This window comes from Sciurus vulgaris (assembly GCF_902686455.1).
Source record: "Sciurus vulgaris genome assembly, chromosome: 12".
Lineage (NCBI taxonomy): Eukaryota > Metazoa > Chordata > Mammalia > Rodentia > Sciuridae > Sciurus > Sciurus vulgaris.
Window position 1 is genome coordinate 37,223,657 of NC_136473.1, and position 22,236 is coordinate 37,245,892.

Below are 22,236 nucleotides of genomic sequence, written 5' to 3' on the forward strand. Positions count from 1 at the left end.
GGACAATTAGTATGGAAATGCCCAGGTTCCCTTTGTTTGCATAGTTGCCCGTCACTAGTCTGTCCTAAGCACCTCTTTGTTTGTCGAAGGATGGGCTCCCTTTGTCCTCCCTCAGGTCCCCTATTCTTAGGCTTAGGGATACTCATTGCAGGGTACTTTACAGTCCTTCTCCTTGTTCCTAAGAGATTTGTTTACTCCAATCCCCCTAGGCGGAGAACTCAGCAGCTCTATTCTCCAAAAGTAGTGGGAAATAATGTTTTGTGATTTTCTGCATTCAAACCTAACCCGATTTCTCAACCAGGAAAAAAGGGGTTAAAAAGTCCTGGGCAATCCCTCCCTTCCCCCTGCCTGGCCTTGCTGAAGTCTGCCTTGGAATGTGAACTGTAGCAGTTTCAGTGGGAGAGGGGGGAGTAACCTGAAAAAAAAAAAAAAAAAAAAAAAGGCGCGTTTTAAACTCCTGGGCTGCTACACAGATCTAACTCATTCTCTAGGATTCTTGTTTTGTTTTGTTTTTCTTTAATGCTGTATTTCTGAGCTCATAATTTTGATCCTACATACCTAGGTTAATGATTTTTTTTGTTATCAGTCCTATTTTTATCCAACTCTAGAGTTATTTTTAAACATCTGTGATTGTTCTCCAGTAAGTAAAGTTACAAGGCCTTTGATTTTATGTTATTTGTTTTTGTGTCTGATGTCATGTTTTGTCTGTATCAAAACTGAGCGCTCCTAAAATTAAAATTTAAAAATGGATCCAAATACTTTTATTTACGTGATTTAAAAGGGTTCAATTTAAGTTGGGTAAACTAATAAAAGTGAAATGTCTTCAGAAATAATTCGCAAGTCTCTAAGTAGTCAAACTAATGCAATGTTGATGTTAAACAATGTCTAATACTTTTCTTCAACAGGAAAGAGACAGCAAATACTGTTCAGGACACTTGTCTGATATCTTGGTTTTTGCAGAATAAGTAAATTAAATTTAACATGTATAGGACAACTCAAATGTGTTTGTAAAGACATCTGATTAATTGATTAATTTGCAAAGTTAAAATGCTAATTGTTAAATAACATTAAGTACTCTTAAGTCCTTAAATTCCATGGGGTATCATACCTAAACATTATTGGTGTTTTCATAGGTTGGTAAACTAAAAAGTGTTTAAAATTGCTTTGTGTCAATACTAAAAACAAGGTTATTAAGAGTTATGTCCTAACAGGTAAAAGCCCAACCCAGAGGGTGAGCGTTCCATCTGCTTCCTTACCACTTCCCCCTGCTCCCCCTCCAGTTCTGCAAAGCTCCAAGGAGCTCTTAGGTTTGGATTTAGAGTTACCATCTCCCCTCTCACTGTGTTTCAGTTAGAGTACTATAAACAACAAGGTATTTTATCTTGTTAAAATGGAGTAATTTATCTAAATTCAGAAATTTCATGAGAGTTGTTTCAGAATGTGAACAAAAAAAAAGTGTCGACAGAAAGGAAAGAAAAAATAAAAGGCTCTGGATATGAAAATATATTTAGTAAAAGGGAAAAAATGTTTCTGGGTAAAAAAAAGTGTTTATGTGATAAAATACATGAAGGTCTAAGTAAGTGCTAAGAAAGTCTGTGTGTAAGTAAAGAACAAATGTCAACAAGTTTGCATGAAACTAAGTTGGTTACAAGTATGTGAGACAATCGGTTAAAGCTATTTAAGGTTTTTCCTAAGGAAAAATACTAATGTTCTGATATAAACTGAAGTCTAATCTATATGGTAAAATGACATGGTAAAATAACAAGGATTTGAAACACTAATTTTCTCTTAACTTTGTGTCTATTAAGTTTTATTCTTTAGAACAATTAGTCTTAAAAATTGGGGTATACACAATTATGGTTAAACAACTGTTAAGAGTATTGTACTATGTTACAGAGTCTACATTTTTCTTAAAAACTAAATTTGGTAAGACAAAAAAAAAGTGTCAAGGTAATTGTGAAAGTCATTAGTTGCATATTAAATGTGTTCATATTTTCCAGGTATACAAGTTTTTAAAGCAGGGAATTTATCAAGTGTTGCTATTCTCCAGAATAAACTTGTCTGTAATGGTAATCTTAAACTTAAGGAGTACATTTTATTGGGAATTTATTTTTATCACTTAATATTTTATTATGGGACCTATTATCAATAAGATATAAATAAAATTGGTTACTTATTTCACTGAGATAAACATTTAAATGTAAATGTATATCTAAGAGTTAGTGACAGACTGATTTGTTTAAAGGTTCATATCATAGAAGGTGAAAGCATTTTGCTATACAAAAGAAAACTTAAAAGCTCTCTCAGCCGTTCTTTGATTGATTCCTGTTTTGGATATAATGTTAGTCTGTGTTAACTAATGTTCATATAGACTCAGGAATCAATATATGTAAACTTCTTAAAATGACATTTAATAAAGAGTATAATGCGCAATAGCAAAAATGAGACAACAATGACTGAGATTGGGGTCTCTGACCACATGACTGTAGCATGCCTGGTGCCTGGAAGTGTTCCTGTGTAGGGGCACAAAATGCCTAGCTGATGTGGCAGTGCCCTCCCTGGGGAGGCTCTATACAGGAGTCCTTTCAGCTCTTACATTGATCTCAGGCACACAGCTCTTGGGCAGAGAAAAAAAAAAAAAAATTGTTTTGCTAGATAATCAGTGTTTCATCAGCTCCCTTCTCTAGTTCCTGCCCACCTTACAGTAACTTTGGACAGTGGACTTCTTTGAGAGCTACACAGAGTTCCTAACATTGCACTTTGCAGTTGTGGAAAAAGTTACGTAGATGTTCTAGTCTCTGTAACTCTCCTGAAAACAAAGAATAATGCTTACATAGTCTTCAACCTAATAATAAGACATGTATAAAGATTGCTAACATAACTCTTTGGATCTGCATCTCCATCAGAGAACAGAGCTCCATCTGATCTCAGCTTAATCTTCAAAATCTGTATTTATAAACCTTTATTTTCTAATATTCCTTTGCCCCTCACTGAACTTGAAAATTTGGTCATGCTGGTTATGGCAAAAGGGGAAAAAATTAGCTTCAGGATTAGAACATTTTACTTAAGATTTGTGAAGAGCCCTGCCTTACCTAAGATAAGGCTCTGCCACACCCTGCTGCATATTAGAGTGACTCCAAAATAAGCCAGACTTCAGCTTATTTAAAGTTATAGTCAAAAGATTGGTTTTTGTTATAAAATTACTATGATCTCAAATAGGGGATATAATGTGGTTCTCAGTCCAAATTCAAGATAGCTATTAAACAAGCTGAATATGTTTTTACTCTTGCTAATCTCATTTTGTAAAACTGTTGCTTGTTACTGTTTTGCAGAAGTAGCTGCTTCCAGAATATACAACCTAGGTAACTTGTGATAATAAGCCATCACCTATAGAACAGATAGTGGTAACTTCCAGTACTAATACAGACTCCAGTTAGATAAAAGGGTAAATAACTGTAAAGTTATGGACATTAAAGTTAAAGCCCAGTACTCTTACTTTAATGACTGGTGAGACTGGCTTGCTGGATGATTAAGATCAAACTTAGAAATTGGAATTAAATACAGAGGCCAAGAAAAAAACAGTATCTTGCCCTCAAAGTCAGCCTGAACCCAGGGAATAAGGGGACTTCTCTAAGGAGCGCTGCAACTCTGGGTCACACAACCTCCTGATCAAGGAGATTGTTGAGACTAGAGGATGAAAAATCACTCAGTGCATCTGCTGCAGAGGAAAGTCATGGAAAAAGGGAGACATCCCTGATGCTTTCAAGGAAAGCCACGTCATCAAGAAGACCCTACCTAACCAATGGCACTGGTGGAGCTAAGAAGGTGCTCTTAAGTTCTCTACGAGTGACCCCTGTGGGAACTCAGCTGACTCTTTAACAAGACAGGAACCAGGTCAATTTGACCAGCTTCATCTTAGACACCCAGCAAAACAGTTAAAACCCAAAATACAGTCATTTTCGGGCATTTAAAAGAAATAATAGTTAAATGTAACTTAAGATGTACACTTGTATTAGCCCACTAGAATAAAAACTGGAAGCTACAAATGAGAAAAAGATTCTTCAGCAAATGTGCCTGATAACTATCAAAAGAAACTGCCAGAGTCAGAAGTTTTTAGTCAGTTTAAGACCTTCCTAAGCTATACAGGTAGACTTAATCTATGTTTGCTAGTATGATTACCTAGCCCTAAGTAACAGAAGTATAGAGATCTCTACTAAACACAGGTTATATCAATAAAAGGATATTTTACAAAAATCAGATGACATTAAGTAGCTTAACTATATTTTCTGGGAACATCTATGACATTAAGAGTTAAATGTTGTGTTTACATTCCTGATAACCTGGACAATGTTAAAGTCCCCAAATGAAGGCCTTGTCCTCTCCAGCCTTTGCTAGGTCTAGTTATGGGAACAATTTCTCAGTTCTTCCACCTCCTGGTGAAAAATTGACTTCCGTCATTTTCATGATACTCAGTGGCATGTTTCAGATGCTTCAACATTTACTTTGTACTTATCTCATTTCAGTACTCATGTCTTTTTGTTCTTCTATCATAGAAGCACCCACCCCCAGATGACTTTACAACCTGCTCTTCCACAGCCAGACTTTTACCTTGGACTCCTCGATTGACCCGATTTAAAAAAATAATAATAATAAAAGGAACTCCAAGCTGCTTGCCCCACGCCACCCACTTCCAGCTCGAAGAAGTCAGAAAGGTCATCGACCCTCTTCCCCAGCAGCATGGAGTTCCTAAGATTAGAGGGAGAAATAAAGCCAGAATTAAGAACAGGTAGTTAGTGTAGAAATAGGGGATCGGGTCAAATCGAGGAAATAAAGGCCATGAAACCCATCTGCCTCTGGAAGTTGGAGACTGCCCCTGGGAGAATAAAATGTTAAGGGTCTCCAAAGCTCATTGATTACCAAATTTACCTGCCTTTAAAGACTGTAAGCAAGGAGGTCTATGTGCAGCCCTAGGAGAAAAATGTTGTTTTTATATAGATCACTGTAGGATAATCAAGGATAATATGACAAAAGTCAGAGAATGACTAGCAAACAGAAAGAAAAAACGGGAAGCTAGTCAGAGCTGGTTTAAATTCTGGTTCAATTTTTCCCCTTGGTTAACTACTCTGGTGTCCACTATAGTGAGACCCCTAGTATTGTTGCTACTAGCTGTAACTATAGAGACCCAAGATTGGCTCTCTAAATGTTCTTGGAAAGGGGGGAATGTTGAGAACAGGGTGATATCTGTGCAGCTAGCTGTCTTAATTACCAGGATGCAGGCAGTTGCGACTGCTCCCTCAAAAGCCAATACAGCGCAAACAGGACTGCTGGGCCCCCATGCTTATCGAGGTTGTTAAGAAATATTTGCCTGAGAAATGTGCAGCTGCCTAGAAACCTTATCTATCAAGGACAGGGGGGCCTAACTGCAACTCATCTCCTGCACAGTTCACCCCTTCCCTCCTCCCTTCTTCCTCTAGGGCCGTTCAGTTCTGGTGGGACCCAATGAGAATCAAATAGATTGGCAGGACCCAACCAGAGGAGGACTAATGTTTAGCTGTTCAAATGTTAACCAATTAAAAAGAACACTGTAAAACTGTTTGCCTTTCCTTATAAAAGCCTGCTGAACAAAGGCTCAGGGCCTCTTAGCATCACCGGGTTACCGTGTGCGCAGAGGACCAGGCTCGAGCTTGCCAATAAATGACTCTTTGTTGCTTGCATTGATCGTGGTCTCTGGTGGTCTTTGTGGGGTCTCGAGCCACTGGGCACAACATTATCTTCTTTTATAAATGATGTATCAAAATGCACTCTGCTGTCATGTATAACTAATTAGAACAAATTTGGAAAAAGAAGGAAAATATGTGCTAAGTTTCAATCATAATAAAGAATGAAGTACTCATACACGCAATGGCATAGATGACCCTTGAAAACATCATGAACTAAACTAGTTTGCAGAAAACTAAAACTGGTTTTACTGTAAAGAACTGTCTTGTAAATTCAAAAAAGTCAACCACAAAGTTGTCCTAAGCTGCATAGAAGATTTGTTTTAAATTCACATGTATGAAAAATTAATTGATGTATCTGTCATTTATTTATTCAGTGAGGAATTGATCAGGATCAAAAGAGAGTTTGTAAGCAGAGAAAACAGCAAACCCTGAGGTAGAAGAATGTCTGGGAAATTCAAAAATCTCCAGAAAGTCAGTGCCTCTGGAGCCAAACAAGCACAGAGGTAAGTACATCAACATAGGATAAGGCAAACTGTGGTCCTATTCAGAGATTCATGTAGGTTGTTGGAAGGACATAGACTACTACTTGATATAAAGGGAGATCCAAATAGTATTTTATTTGGAGGAGTGTCATGATTTCATTAGTGTCTTAGAAGAATCATTCTGTCTGCATTTAGAAAGATTACAGTGGACTTGGATGGGTAATATAATTAGGATGTAATTAAGTTACCAAGGGTGGCTTTGAATCAGAGTACCACTAGAGGAAATAGTAACAACATACACAACCTGGACATATTTTGAAGGGGAGCCAGCAGGATTTCCTCTAACATTGGATGATCATGTGGGAGAGAGGAGTCAGAAACAAATCTACAGATTTGATTTGAGAAATCAGAAGGATGAATCCCATCCCTTTAATCGAGATGGAGACATCTATTGGGAAGGACCTATCAAGAGGCCAATTTTGGACAAACCATTGAGAAGTCTATTTTACATTCAAGTGATGTTACAACTAGATAAAATAGTCTGGGTTTCCTAAAGACTTTTGGATTAGATAATAATATTTGGGAAATATTGGGATATAGATGGCATTTAAAACTAATAAGACTAAATTTAATTATTAAGCGAGTTAGCAAGGACCAAGGACTAAGAGCTGGTGTACTTCTCAATAGGTGGTCAGAAAGTAGGGGGGGAATCTAGCAGATGAGGCTGCTGCATGCAAATGTATCTACACATTTGCAAATGGAAATGCCTGCTACAAGGTCTGTGAAGAACTGAGAGGTCTAATGCTGCCCAAATATGGCTCAGTTCTTCTTCCTTCTGAGATATTCCCAAAAGCTTTAGAAGGAAAGAAAATAATAAAGTGGGCCTCTATTCTAGAATAAGGTCCTTATATCAGAGAAAGTATAAGATCCTGTGTAAAATGACACATGGTTAGAATCATGTTAAAAAATAAAATAGTAACTAACTTCTGAAAACCTGAAAGACTGAGTTGATGTTTTATATGATATACATACTGAATTAAAAATTATAGGATATTTTCCATAAAAGAAAATAACTATGGATCAGAAAAAGGGATATAAAATTTGCATGAGTATAGGAAGTCAAAACCTGCAAGTAGAAATTTTAGATAATATATAGGGCCTACAAGCTTGAATCTTGTTTTCATGTAGGAATAAAGAAGGTACATACAATTAAGAAAAGAGAGCTAGTCAGAAAGTGATACCAACAATCAATAAACAGAATGTCATCAAACTAAAAAGCTTTTGCACAGCAAAGGAAGCAATTCACAGCATGAAGAGAGTTCACACAATTGAAGAAAATCTTTGCCAGTCACTCTTCAGAGGATTACATTAAGAACTCAAAAATCTCAACAACAACCAAACAAAACCAAATAACTCATTCAATAAATAGGTAAGTGAATTAAACAGTTCTCAAAAGAAGTACAAATGACAAACAATTATACAAAAAAAGACTTCATCATCTCTAGCCATCAGGGAAATGCAAATTAAAACTACTTTGAGATTTCATGTAATTCTAATTAGAATGTCAATTATCAAGAATATAACTAACAATAAATGTTGATGAGGATTGGGGGAGGGACTCTTTTACACTGTTGGTAGGAATGTAAATTAGTACCACCACTGTGAAAATCAGTATGGAAATTCCTTAAAAGACTAGGAATGGAACCACCATGTGATTTTGCTATTATACTTCTCAGTATTTACCCTAAAGAATTAAAGGCAGCATACTATAGCAATATATGCATACCCATGTTCATAGCAGCACAATTTATAATAGCCTAGTGATGGTACTAGCCTAGGTGTCCATCAACAGATAAATGGATAAAAAAGAAATATGGTGTATATAAACAGAATGGAGCCTTATTCGACCTTAAGGCAGAATGGAATTATGTCATTTACAAGAAAATGGAAGGAATTAAAGGGCAGAAAATAGAGGGTTTTATGTTTCTTCTAACATGTGGAAGCTAAAGAGAAAGAAGGAATAAAAAGGGAATCTTATGAAAATAGGAGTGAGACTAGTTGGGCAGAGGAAAGGACTAGAGGAGGAAAAATGTGAGGTTCAGGAAGGGTACTGGGGATTGAAATTGATCAAATCGTGTCATGTGCATCTGCAGATATACCACAATGAAATTTTTTTTTTTTTTTTTTTTTTTTTTTTTTTTTTGGTACAAGGATTGAGCTCAGGGACACTCAACCACTGAGCCACATCTCCAGCACTATTTTGAATTTTATTTGGAGACAGGGTCTCACTGAGTTGCTTAGGGCCTCAAAGTTGTTGAGGCTCGCTTTAACCTCAGGATCTTCCTGCCTCAGCCTCTGGAGCTGCTGAAATTACAGACATGCACCACTGTGCCCAGCCTGAAATCTACTATTCTATATAATTATTACGCACTAAACAAACAAAGAAACAAACAGAGAAAAGGGAGATAGATCTCAAACCTCCATCAATATAACAGGGATTTCAAAGAGTTAGTCTTATTTTATAACTAGGAAACAATGCCTAATCACCCAAATAAGCAGCTTGAAATCTTGCTATGTGGAATTTAAGGTTGGAAAAATGTGTACAACTATATTTTAAAAAGACAGATTTGATGAAGAAATACATTTTCCATAAATTCAAATACTATAATGGAAATTAAAAATAACTCTCAGAGAAAGGATAAATAGGAGATAAAATACAGACTGAACAAACCAAAAACTGATATTTAAAAAATGAAGTAGAAAAACCCATCCTTGTGCTAGAAAAAAAAAATGTTTCTAAAAAGATTTTTAGTTAGAGAAAATATGAATTTCTGTAGATATACAATAAATAAACCAGTTATAGAGGACATAGAAGCTGGTACATAGTAAACAGAAATTAAGCTTTTCAAATGTTTCAAAACCTATTTAGAAAGTGATCACATATTAGGTTATAAAAGAAAAGTAATAATGCCTAAATATGTGTATCATTTAGACTAAAAATTTCAATGAAATATTTAAATATCAAAAATATCCAGTACACATAGATTTTTAAAGGAAAAATTATGTTTTAAAATCACTCATTAATTAAAGAAAAATTGTATCTGAAGTTCAAAACTAATCAATATTGATTTTCCAAAATTCACTATATACTAAAATGCATGGGAGAAGTTTCTGTCACTTGGTTACCTATTGCCTCTCTTCTCCAAATACACCTGTCTATTCTCTGCATGTGAGCCTAGGACATGGGATCTGCAAATTCTATTTCTCCACTCTCATTTGGTTTCCAATCAAAGAACTATAAATAAAGTACAAATGGGGAAATGAGATGATTCTCCCTTGTCTTACTTCCTTGCTTTTTACCCTTGCCATCATCACAGCAGTAACCCATTGCTCAGTGAAAGTTCTTTGAGTATCTAGTAATTTTAAAACTTCTGCATCATCATCAGAGTCCAATCTCTACAAGGTCCTTTCTTTGAGTTTATATTCTGTTGTAACCCTCTACCTTACCTCTTTTCCTCCATAAGAAAGGCTCCCTGCAACTATTACATGTTACACCTCAATGTTCTTGTTTCTTCCATCATTCAATATTTAGGTAACAAAGACATAATACAGTTCAGGCGTCCCAGATTAGACAGTGATTATTTATTATCTGAACCACCAGACAGAAGACTTTGATCATCTTAAATCTAAGTATTAGATAGACAAGTTTAAATCTTATTGGGACAAATTTCATCTCAAAAAATTAAGAAGAAAAAATCTGAGAAATGTGAAAGAAAATACAATGATGAAAATAAAAAGATTAGAACAGAAATTAATGAAATAAGAAACAGACAATAAATAAATCAAGTACTTCAGAAAAAGCAGTTTATATACAGAATATATAAATATATATAATACATATATAATACATAATACATATATAATATAATATAATATATAATACATATATATTATATATAATATATAATACATAATATATAAATATATATAATATAATATATTCTGTGTATAATATATATATACAGAATATATAAAAACAAATTGAATAAAAATGCTTTAAGATATATATTGTGATCAAGGAAGTATAGATATTTAAATTTAATGTTAATTTTATAACATGAAATCAATTAATGCAATGGACCTTATTAAAAGATCAAAACAGGAAAATCATATAAACTGCATCAATAAATTCAAAAAAGCATTCAGTTTCTAAAATTTAGCATACATTTTTATAATGAAACTTAAAATAGGAATAAACAGAAACCTCCTTGTCTTGAAAAGTGTTTTTAATAGTTTTGTTAACTATCAAATTTACTGATACAACAGGATCATTTTCTTTAAAGTTAAAAATAACAAAAAGAATTTCAGTAATCTTTATTTAGATTTGTTTTGATTCTTCCACTCAACATGAATTAAGACTAATTAATGAGCCATAAAAATTGAAAAGAAGTTTTTGAAAATGTACAGGAATGTTTATATGTGTGTATTCTTGTGTGTATGTGTAATAACTGATCATTTTAAATATATATAGAGCACAATGAAATGCTTAAAAGGCCTATCTAAAACTGACTTTTTGAATATCAATCTAATAATATTAATCTCACAGAAATTAGGAGTACAATAGTGGTTATCAGAGACTGGAAAGAGTAAGAGGTAAAAGAGAAAGAAATAGGTCAGTCAACAGGTATAGTGTTACATTTAGATAAGAAGACTCAGTTTTGGTGTACTATGGCAAAGTAGAGTGAAGGTAATTAACAACAATGCATTATATATCTCAAAATAGACATAGGATTTTGATAAAAGTGTAAGGTGATAGATATTTATTGGGCTGATCATTATTCAACATATAAATTAATTAAAGCATCACATTGTGCCTTGTACATATGTACAAATAAGCTGAATTTAATTTTGTTTGATAATTCATCATATGAAGATTGTGGAATATGATCAATCACATATCAATACATATAATCCAGGGATAGGGTCTAAATTACAATGAATTTTAATACATTGTAGTATTTTTGAAATGTTCTCTGAATTGTGAATTGTTCACATTTTTGAAAGATAATTTAAATTTTACAAATTTGAGTCATAAAGATCATATTTCTTGAGTCCAGAATTTATCCATTACAAAAACATTATTTTCTGTAATGTGGGCTTTAGTATTTATGCTAGCCTTCTTGTTGCCAATAAATAAAAACCAGATAGTTTGCATTATCATTTTTAAGGAAATAAAAACCAAGTGTAAAACACCTTTCAGAAATATAAAACTGTAACTGACAAACTAGAATAATTTAAAAGACACCAAGCAAAACTTGCAAATATTAAAAATAAATAGCCAAAATGAACAACTTAGTGTTCAAATTTATTAGCCAGTTTCAAAGAATTATAAAAAGAATTTATTAAATGGAAAATAGGTTAGAAGAAAGTAGATTGTCATACAAAGATATGATGATTAAAAAAAAAGAAGCGAGAGAGTTTAAGATGAGTAGATTTAATATTCAATTAATTAAAATGCAAAAAAGAAGAAAGTTCAGAGGCAATACTTGAAGAAATAATAATTTCCCATAATGATAAAGGACCAATGTTCAAATTCAAAAAGTTGAATAAACATAAAGGAGGATATATTTTTAAAAATTCATACCTGACTGTATTATAGTTAAAAAAAGATAAAGATCTTAAAATTAGACAATGAGAGGATAATATTTTAATATCAACAATGAACTAAAGTAGAAAGATATCTTTAATGTGTCAAAGAAAATGTCTGCCAGCCTAAAACTCAGAGCGGAAATCAATGAAATTGAAACAAAAGAAACAATCGGAAAAATTAACAAAATAAATAGTTGGTTCTTTGAAAAAATAAACAAAATTGATAGACCCTTAGCCACACTATCAAAGAGAAAGAGGGAGAAAATTCAAATTACAAAATTCGGAATGAACAAGGAAATATCACAACAGACACGAGTGAAATACAAAACATAATCAGAAGCTATTTTGAAAATCTATACTCCAACAAAACAGAAAACCTCGAAGACATCAACAAGTTTCTAGAGACATATGAATTACTTAAACTGAACGAGGAGGACATACACAACTTAAATAAATCAATTTCAAGCAATGAAATAGAAGAGGTCATCAAAAGCCTACCAACAAAGAAAAGTTCGGGACCAGATGGGTTCTCAGCCGAGTTCTACAAAACCTTTAAAGAAGAGCTCATTCCAATACTTCTCAAAGTATTCCATAAAATAGAAGAGGAGGGAACCCTCCCAAACTCATTCGATGAAACCAATATCACCCTGATACCTAAACCAGCCAGAGACACATGGAGGAAAGAAAATTTCAGACCAATATCCTTAATGAACATCGACGCAAAAATTCTCAACAAAATTTTAGCAAATCGCATACAAAAGTATATTAAAAAGATAGTGCACCACGATCAAGTGGGTTTTATCCCAGGGATGCAAGGTTGGTTCAACATCCGGAAATCAATAAATGTCATTCACCATATCAACAGACTAAAAGTTAAGAATCACATGATTATTTCAATAGATGCAGAAAAAGCATTTGATAAAATACAGCATCCCTTCATGCTCAAAACACTAGAGAAAATTGGGGTAGTGGGAACATTCCTTAACATTGTAAAGGCCATCTATGCTAAGCCCATGGCCAATATCATTCTAAATGGTGAAAAACTGAAAGCATTCCCCCTAAAAACTGGAACAAGGCAGGGATGCCCTCTTTCACCACTTCTATTTAACATCGTTCTTGAGACTCTAGCCAGAGCAATTAGACAAACCAAAGAAATTAAAGGGATACGAATTGGAAAAGAAGAACTCAAACTATCCCTGTTCGCTGATGACATGATTATACATTTAGAGGAACCTGGAAATTCCACCAGAAAACTCTTAGAACTCGTAAGTGAATTTAGTCAAGTAGCAGGTTACAAGATCAATGCTCATAAATCCAATGCATTTTTATATATAAGTGAAGAATCTTCAGAGAGAGAAATTAGGAAAACTACCCCATTCACAATAGCATCGAAAAAAATAAAATACTTTGGAATCAATCTCACAAAAGAGGTGAAACACCTCTACAATGAGAACTACAGAACACTAAAGAAAGAAATTAATGAAAACCTTAGAAGATGGAAAGATCTCCCATGTTCTTGGATAGGCAGAATTAATATTGTCAAAATGGCCATACTACCAAAAGTGCTATCCAGATTCAATGAAATTCCAATTAAAATCCCAATGGTGTACCTTACAGAAATAGAACGAGCAATTATGAAATTCATCTGGAAGAATAAGAAACCCAGAATAGCTAAAGCAATCCTCAGTAGAAAGAGCGAAGCAGGGGGTAGCGCAATACCAGATCTTCAACTCTATTACAAAGCAATAGTAACAAAAACAGCAAGGTATTGGTACCAAAATAGACAGGTAGATCAATGGTACAGAATAGAGGACATGGACACAAACCCAAAAATACTAGACAAAGGTGCCAAAAATATGCAATGGAGAAAAGATAGCCTCTTCAACAAATGGTGCTGGGATAACTGGAAATCCATATGCAACAGAGTGAAAGTAAACCCCTATCTCTCACCCTGCACAAAACTCAACTCAAAATGGATCAAGGACCTTGGAATCAGACCAGAGACCCTGCATCTTATAGATGAAAAAGTAGGACCAAATCTTCAACTTGTTGGCTAAGGATCAGACTTCCTTAAGAGGACTCCCATAGCACAAGAAATAAAAGCAAGAATCAACAACTGGGATAGATTCAAACTAAAAAGCTTTCTCTCAGCAAAGGAAACTATCAGTAAAGTGAAAAGAGAGCCTACAGAGTGGGAGAATATCTTTGCCACTCATACTTCAGATAGAGTGCTAATTTCCAGAATCTATAAAGAACTCAAAAAACTCTACACCAAGAATACAAATAATCCAATCAACAAATGGGCTAAGGAAATGAACAGACACTTCACAGAAGAAGATGTACAAGCAATCAACAGATATATGAAAAAATGTTCAACATCTCTAGTAATAAGAGAAATGCAAATCAAAACTACCCTAAGATTTCATCTCACCCCAATTAGAATGGCGATTATCAAGAACACAAGCAACAATAGGTGTTGGCGAGGATGTGGGGAAAAAGGTACACTCATCCATTGCTGATGGGGTTGCAAATTAGTGCAGCCACTCTGGAAAGCAGTATGGAGATTCCTCAGAAAGCTTGGAATGGAACCACCATTTGACCCAGCTATCCCACTTCTTGGCCTATACCCAAACCACTTAAAATCAGCATGCTACAGAGATACAGCCACATCAATGTTCATAGCTGCTCAATTCACTATAGCCAGATTGTGGAACCAACCTAGATGTCCTTCAATTGATGAATAGATAAAGAAACTGTGGCATATATATACAATGGAATATTACTCTGCCATGAAGAATGATACAATTATGGCATTTGCAGGCAAATGGATGAAATTGGAGAATATCATGCTAAGTGAGATAAGCCAATCTCAAATAACTAAAGGACGAAGTGATCTCGCTGATAAGCGGATGAGGATATATAAGGGGGTGTTGGAGGGGTTAGTGTTAGGGTTAGGATTAGGTTTAGGGTTAGGTATAAGGAGGGTGGTATTAATGGAGGAAGGAAGGACTGTATAGAGGGAAAAGAGGGGTGGGAGGGGTGGGAGGGGTGGGGGGAAGGGGAAAAAATAACAGAATGAATCAAACAACATTGCCCTATGTAAATTTATAATTTTTAATTAAAATAAAAAAAAATTTAAAGACAGGTAGAATAAAATAACTATTCAAATTAAAAGATAAACATTCAAATCAAATACATAAGGTTTGCAAGTGTAAACTGAAAACAGTATAACTAAAAGTAAGAATGGTAAAGGTTATGGCATACCAATATTACAAAAGCTAGTATATTATTTTAAAATCAGAAATTAGTTTTAAACCAAAAGGACTTTCAGAAATAAACATTTCTTAATCATAAAATGTGTTAAGGCATACTTTATATAAGTGTATATAAAATACAACTAAAATGTATATAAAGTAAAACATCAGAACTGTAAGGCAAAACATATAAATATACAACAGAACAATAAGAAATCAGGAGACAACAGAAGATTTGAACAACATGATTAATAATATAGATTTAGTGAAACCACATAAAACATTGCAACCAAAAAGTGAATAATGGGTTGACTTTCTATGCACAAATTGAAAATTTCAAATATTTACTATCCATTGAGCCAGAAAGCAGCTGTCAACAAATGTCAAAGTCCTTTGCTGACCAGTTCTCTGACTAAAAGATAACTATGCTTACAAATACACAACTAAATGGTCCCCAGATAATCCTCATATGTTTGAAAATAACTCAGCAGTGAAAATCAACAAGCTGCATCCATGTACAATAATACAGACAAATCTTACAAGCATATTTATCAAAGGAAGCAAGTTATATAAGAAGGATTTTGATAATTAAAAGTTCAAAGCAGTCAAAACCATATTATTTAGGGTTGATAACTACAATAAAAAGTAAAAAAAGTTATTTTAATAAAAGTTGGAATAAGGCTACTTCTAGGTGGTTGGATGAGTAAGATATATGCTTGGGGCTTGTGGGTGTGAATGTTTCACATGGTAACCAGAAAGCAAATTATGAGCATTCCCATAAATTAATTATATTCATTTATTATATTCAATGTATGTGTTCATATATCTCCTTGTATACTTATTGTATTCCACATTAAAAATGATATTGAAAATAAAATGAAAGAAATGATTTGCATATTGGTATGAATTATTGGAAAAATGTAATATATACATTTTTAATCCAAAGGATTTTTTTAGAAATACAACCTTCTCCTAAAAATTCTTAGTATTAAAATCTAAACAAAGTCAAATTAGTGAGGAAAAATCTTACTGCTGAAAGAACTTTCAATTCTTGTGACTTCTAGAAATAAATAGTTATTTTTGCTGTGTTATTCCAAGTGAATTGTGGTGCCCAGGATGGGTAGTTACCTTAGCCTGCAGGCTTCTGTTCAGTGGCTCTACTGTTCATTTGGAATCTACTACTTAATTTTCTGTATTCAACTTTTAACATAAGGAAGAAAATACAGTATAAAGGATCTTGTGGGAAATTATAAAGGTCTACACAAAACTTTGTCCCCACATTGCACTGGTCAACACCGAGTCACCTGGCTGAATCTGACAGTAAAGGAGTCTGCAAAGTGTAGTGCAAATAATTCCTAGGAGGAAGAAGGGATCAGCTTGTGAACATGGAACTAGTCTCTATTACAATTAGTCTTTGTCATATTTTTAATTAGGAGAAAAAGGTTTTTACATCCCAGAATTCTATATCAAGTCATACTATAAATTAAATTTGAAAATTATTAGTTGGCAGAGCTTAGATGTCTCTAAAATGTTAGTCCTGGGAGATATGTTTCATCAGAATGAGCAAGTATTCATGTATTCAATAAATCAAGTATATTTGGAATTTTAAAAGCACCTGAATAATACTGATGAAAATTTTATGATAATTATGATGTAGCAGGTTTAGAAAAAAAAACAATAAAAATTGGAGGGGGAGAATGGAAAGACAAAACAGAATGTATTTCTTTAGTTAAAATATATACTTACATATACCATCTATGCATCTGTTTGTCTATCAATGTGTCTATTTGGCCATTGAAATTTTATGGATTTTTCAAAATGGTGAATGAAATTGCTTTATGTTTACAGATAACTAAGTCAATAAATGAAGACATTAGTGACTATGTAAAAGTGCATATGTATGCAAGAAATAAAATATAATTTCATGTATATTATGTGGCTTATTTATGAAAAGTATTTTTATAGATATAATAATGTGATACACTAAACATAGATTTAATCAAAATATTGTCTGTACCAATATTGAAAAACTGGAGGAAGAGTGTGTGTGTGTGTGTGTGTTTTGAAGGGGATCTGATTGTGAAATGCTGAATCCCTATATATGTGCATCAATTCAAATATCCAAGTAATTCTGTTCTTTACTTTCTTTTATGACTCTTGTACAATTTGCTGATTTACAATTGATCTCAGTCTGTAATGGAACTCAATATCTACTTGGAGCTACTTCATGATCAGCATCTATGGCATCTGCTAAAATTCTATCAAAGGAGAAAATCGCTGAGAGAACAAAGAGAAATTTATGCAATCATCATCAATCATTACAAAGAACTCTTGATTTTCTTAAGTGATTCCTTTGTAAAGCTTAATATTGATTCCATCTGTTGTTTTAGCACTTTGTCCCTGAGCCAAACACTGATAATTTTTTTTTTTTTAAACAGGCAACTGTTGGAATGTAAGATCACAGTTGATCCTAAATACTGCTTCCTGGAAAGAGACTTCAAAATAGACAAGCAGTGTAATGATTTGCTTGTTTAATGTCTTCAAATGGTAGGGGTGTCCCCAAATTGTGTAAAACTGTAGCCAAATTCCAATTTGAAGTAGATTCTTCCTCTCATGTTTGAGAGTGTTAATGTTTGAAAGAGGGTCATAACAATAAAAAGAAATAGACTCAGGCTTAAATGTGAGTCAAACTATATAATGATAATAATTTTTTGAAAGTAAATCAAACAGATAATATCCTCCTTAAAAATACTCAAATTAAATATGCCATATAAAAGCCAAAAGAATTTGTAACATTCTATGATGTTTTATAAAAGTATTTAAAATTATCAACCTTGAAATAAAAATATGCTTCGGAAACTCTCGTCACAGATTAAACAAAAAACATAATTTACTGGTCTTAATTTAAAGCCTATATAAGTGTATTGAGTAATTTCATCCAAGGTTAATTAAAAAAAGAGCCTGATGGAACATTTTGATCAGAAAATAATTAAATGATATATCACAATTAATTCAAGTTCCTATTTTACTAATCTTAAAACTGCCCATGCAGTTTGGTTTTCCATTTCGCAAAAGGAAAAACAAAAAAACCTGCATTTTCCACTGAATATAACTGCAGACAAATTCCATGTAGCTATATGTCTTTGTAAAGGTTTGAATCTCTCTTTTGTGGTTTGTATCTAGTGCTAACATAATGGAATTATATATGACATTTAGTTTTATTTCAAATATCATATTTACATCCAGTACTTCTTATCTGAATCATATTATTTTTCTTAAAAATTCACTCTTGATTCCAATCCTTAAAAACATATAATTTATTTTCCTAAAATAAATAAATGTGATTTGCCTGTTGAACTGTATACAATTTCTTTATCAATGAGACCCAATAAAAAATAATGAACATTAACTGTAGTAACTGATAATTTCAAGCTTTTATAAATAAAGAATACATGAAGATTTTATTTTCTGCTTTAGAATATGCTTATGTTATTTATGTGAATTTTAAAGGGTACTGACATTTTAAAAATTCAATATAATCATCAACCAAAGGATTCATAAACTATGACTGACATATTAATAAAGATCAGTAGTTATGAGATATAGAGACTGAAATCTGACTTTTAAGTAATTATCACTCTTAAAAATATGCACTAAAATCTTGGGTAGAAAATAACTAGAGAGGATAAGTGAAGTGAAAAAATAAAGGAGGAAACAAATTTAAAAATAAAGAATGGAAGAAACAAAGAGAAAGGAAAACATGAAGGGCTGGACATAGAGATCAGTGGTGGGGGTTTACCTTGCATCCTTAAGGCCCTGACACCCAGAACTGAAGAAAGAAAGAAAGAAAGAAAGAAAGAAAGAAAGAAAGAAAGAAAGAAAGAAAGAAAGAAAGAAAGAAAGAAAGAAAGAAAGGAAGGAAGGAAGGAAGGAAGGAAGGAAGGAAGGAAGGAAGGAAGGAAGGAAGGAAGGAAGGAAGGAAGGAAGGAAGGAGACATCACTATGGCTTATTTCATAAATTAACTTAGGTAAAAATTGCTTTTTTGAGAATAATTGTTTGGAAATGCTGTAACAGTGTTTGGTACACAATATGTACTTGTGATTAATAAATATTTGTGGAATAAATGAAACTACAGTGAAAATTTATCTGAATTTAGCATAAAGCAGCTAAAAGAAAAAGCAGCTTTTTGAGATGACATAAGAGTTCTGGGGTGTTCATCTGTGAAGTCAGATCTTATAATTTATAATTTTACCTACAGAATAAACGTGATTTATTTGTTGTAAATCTTCCACTTAAAATGAATTCTGTGGTATGTTATCTGGGCATGTTTTACTTTGATTATTAAGTTCCAATGTGAGTAGGTTCTCTTTGCCCATAATTTTTTGTAAAAACAAAATGCTCGAAATTATAAGTAATATTAAGCAGGATTCCCTTAAATGTTACAGGAAAATCTGTTGCTCTTATAACATGCATTTATAATTGCATAAGGGCTTATGTAAATAGGGTGTTAAGAAAATTAAATGCAAACAGATTTTCACCTTCTAAAAATTATCTTATGAAGATTTTTTTTTATATTCTCAGATGAACTGACATGATACTGTTTATTATGCATACATTAGAAAATATTTCCTGAGTTCCTAAATGTAAGACATTGTCCTTGATTCTGAGGGTTTAAATGTGATGGACTTCGAGTCTGTATATTTAAAAAATTCACTCATTCGGCATGACAGAAACAAGGGAATGAAATGGAGAAGTTATGGTTTAGAAAGGAATGCCAGGGAAACAGAGAGAGAGATATATAATTCATTCTATTTGAAAGAAACCAGAAAACTTCTCAGTACAGACTTTATCTGTGATACACTTTGAAGGGTAAAGAAAAAGTTGACAGCTAGACAAGGCAGATATGGAAATTTAAGCAAAAAGAACAACATGAGCAGAGACTTTGAATTGTGATTATGAAGTTAAATGTTATTGGAAAGGTGGTACTCTGATGACAGTAATAAGTCATAGACCTAGTAAGAGAGAGGGAATAAAAACAGGAAAGATTTTGCTACAGTTTGGATCTAGAATGTCCCCCAAAATCCCTTGTGTTAAAGGTGCTCAGCTTGGCACTATTTGAGGTGGTGGAACTTTAGGGGCCAGGTCTTGTAGGAGGAAGTTAGGTCATTTGGGTGTGCCCTTGCAGAGGATATTGGAACCCTGGTTCCTTCTTGTCTCTATTTTTGCTTTTGGTTGCCATGAGGTGAGAAATTTCCTCCTTCCCATGCTCCCCACCATGATATTCTGCCTCCTCACAAACCCAAAAGCAACAGGGCCTACTGACCATGGACTAAAACTGCTTAAGTCATGAGCCAAAATAAAATAAATGTTTCCTCTTATTAAGTTGACTTAACTCATGTGTTTCTTATAGTAATCGAAAACTAACACAGATTTTATTTATTTATCTAATGTGTTTCTTATAGTAATGGGAAACGAACACAGGAGATTTTATATACATACCATCTTAAGAAATTTGAAGTATCAGAAAAGAGTTGGGTACAGAGTTTGCCAACTATCTATTATAAAAGAATGATTGAAGATTTTTTTAAGGAAAAAGGCCACATAATTTGATTTCTAGAGTGAAAGAGTGTTTTGGAAACAGCATTTGAAGAGGAAGAGAATGGAGGCAGGGAAACCAGTGAGAAGTTATTGAAATCACTATCCAAGAAATGATGAAGCTCAGAATTAGAAGTTTCAGGAGTCTGCAAAGAGCAATTATATTTTAAAGTCCATTTAATTAAAATTCAGAGTATTTACTTAATGACTGACTTGTAAAGACTTATGGGGAGAAAGAATAAGGGATGATGTCTTCATATTTCTAGAAAGGTGGTACATCAGTTAGTTTTTGCATAACAAAATACCCCAAAATAAATGACCTAAGAATAACAACCATTTATTATTTATTATGAATACATTGGTCAATCAGGCATTTTGCTGAATAGGGCCTGGCTAGGTTGATGTTGACTGGACTTGCTCATGTGTTTTCAGTTAGTTGCTGGGTGAACTGGGGACTGGCTGATTTTGAATGGCCTGAGTCATAATGGCTAACTCCTGCTACATGTGGTCTCTGATCCTTTAGCAGAATAGTCTAGATTTTCAGAGGGAGGCTCAGCAAGGTATTAAGAAAGTAGGATGATACAAGGATACAAAGATGCAAGGATATAGCCTTAGGCTCAGAACTATTACATCCTTCCTCCACATTCTATTAAAGTAAATCAAGTCAGTGCTATCATGTAGCATTGTATACTTTGAATGTGGAAATATACTTTGAAGAGACATAGTATATTTTCCTACCTTGAAAGTACTACTTGAAGGAAGAAGCTAAAAAATCATGTGGCCACAATTTGTAAACTCAGGGAGAAAAGAAAAATTACAGCCATTAAAAAATATGTGCTTCAGTGACCCACACCTGTATTCCCAGCAGATCTGGAGGCTGAGGTAGGAGGATCACAAGTTCAAAGTCAGCCTCAGCAAAACCAAGATGCTAAGCAACTTAATGAGACCCTGTCTCTAAATAGGGTTGCAGATGTAGCTCAGTGTTTGAGTGCCTCTGAATTCAATCCCTGGTCAAAAAAAAAAAATTGTACTTCAGATGATAATGCATTTCTAGGGAGAGAAAAATACAGAAATTTTGTTGGATTCCAAGGGAAAAAGAAAATATTTGAATATATTGAGTTTCAGGCACTGTGTGAACATCTAAAATGTCAGTGAGAAATTAAATTCAGAAACAGTAAAGTGCCTTCCACAGGTTATGAAATTGCTTGGCGATACCTTACAACTAGACCTAAGACTCAATCTACAATATAACATTTTTCTGCTAATCTATATATTTACTTAGAAGATACTGCAGGAGGACCAAATGATCAATTCTCATTCACTGACTTGATTCTTTTTGATTCTACATATGTAGATGCTATACATATGGACAAAAGTAACCTTTCTAAATCTCAAATTGTTACCTCAAATTGAACTACAGTGTAATTAGTAAGAACTTTGACCCCCATCTTCACATTTGTTTTGAGCTTCAGATTAGTGATCATCTAGCCAATCAGTTTCATTTATCCTTTGGCAAATAAATGAATACTGTGGAG

At 33.5% G+C, this 22,236-nt stretch overlaps 1 long non-coding RNA gene across 1 annotated transcript in view; it reads left to right on the forward strand.

Annotated features, from left to right (window-relative positions):
* Window positions 1-6,165: 6,165 nt before the first annotated feature.
* The window catches only part of LOC306642452, a 108,943-nt gene continuing 92,872 nt past the window's right edge, over window positions 6,166-22,236 (forward strand). Inside the window, exon 1 of the long non-coding RNA XR_013758532.1 lies at window positions 6,166-6,223. This is a non-coding gene — a long non-coding RNA (uncharacterized lncRNA). The remainder of the gene's footprint in view (window positions 6,224-22,236) is intronic.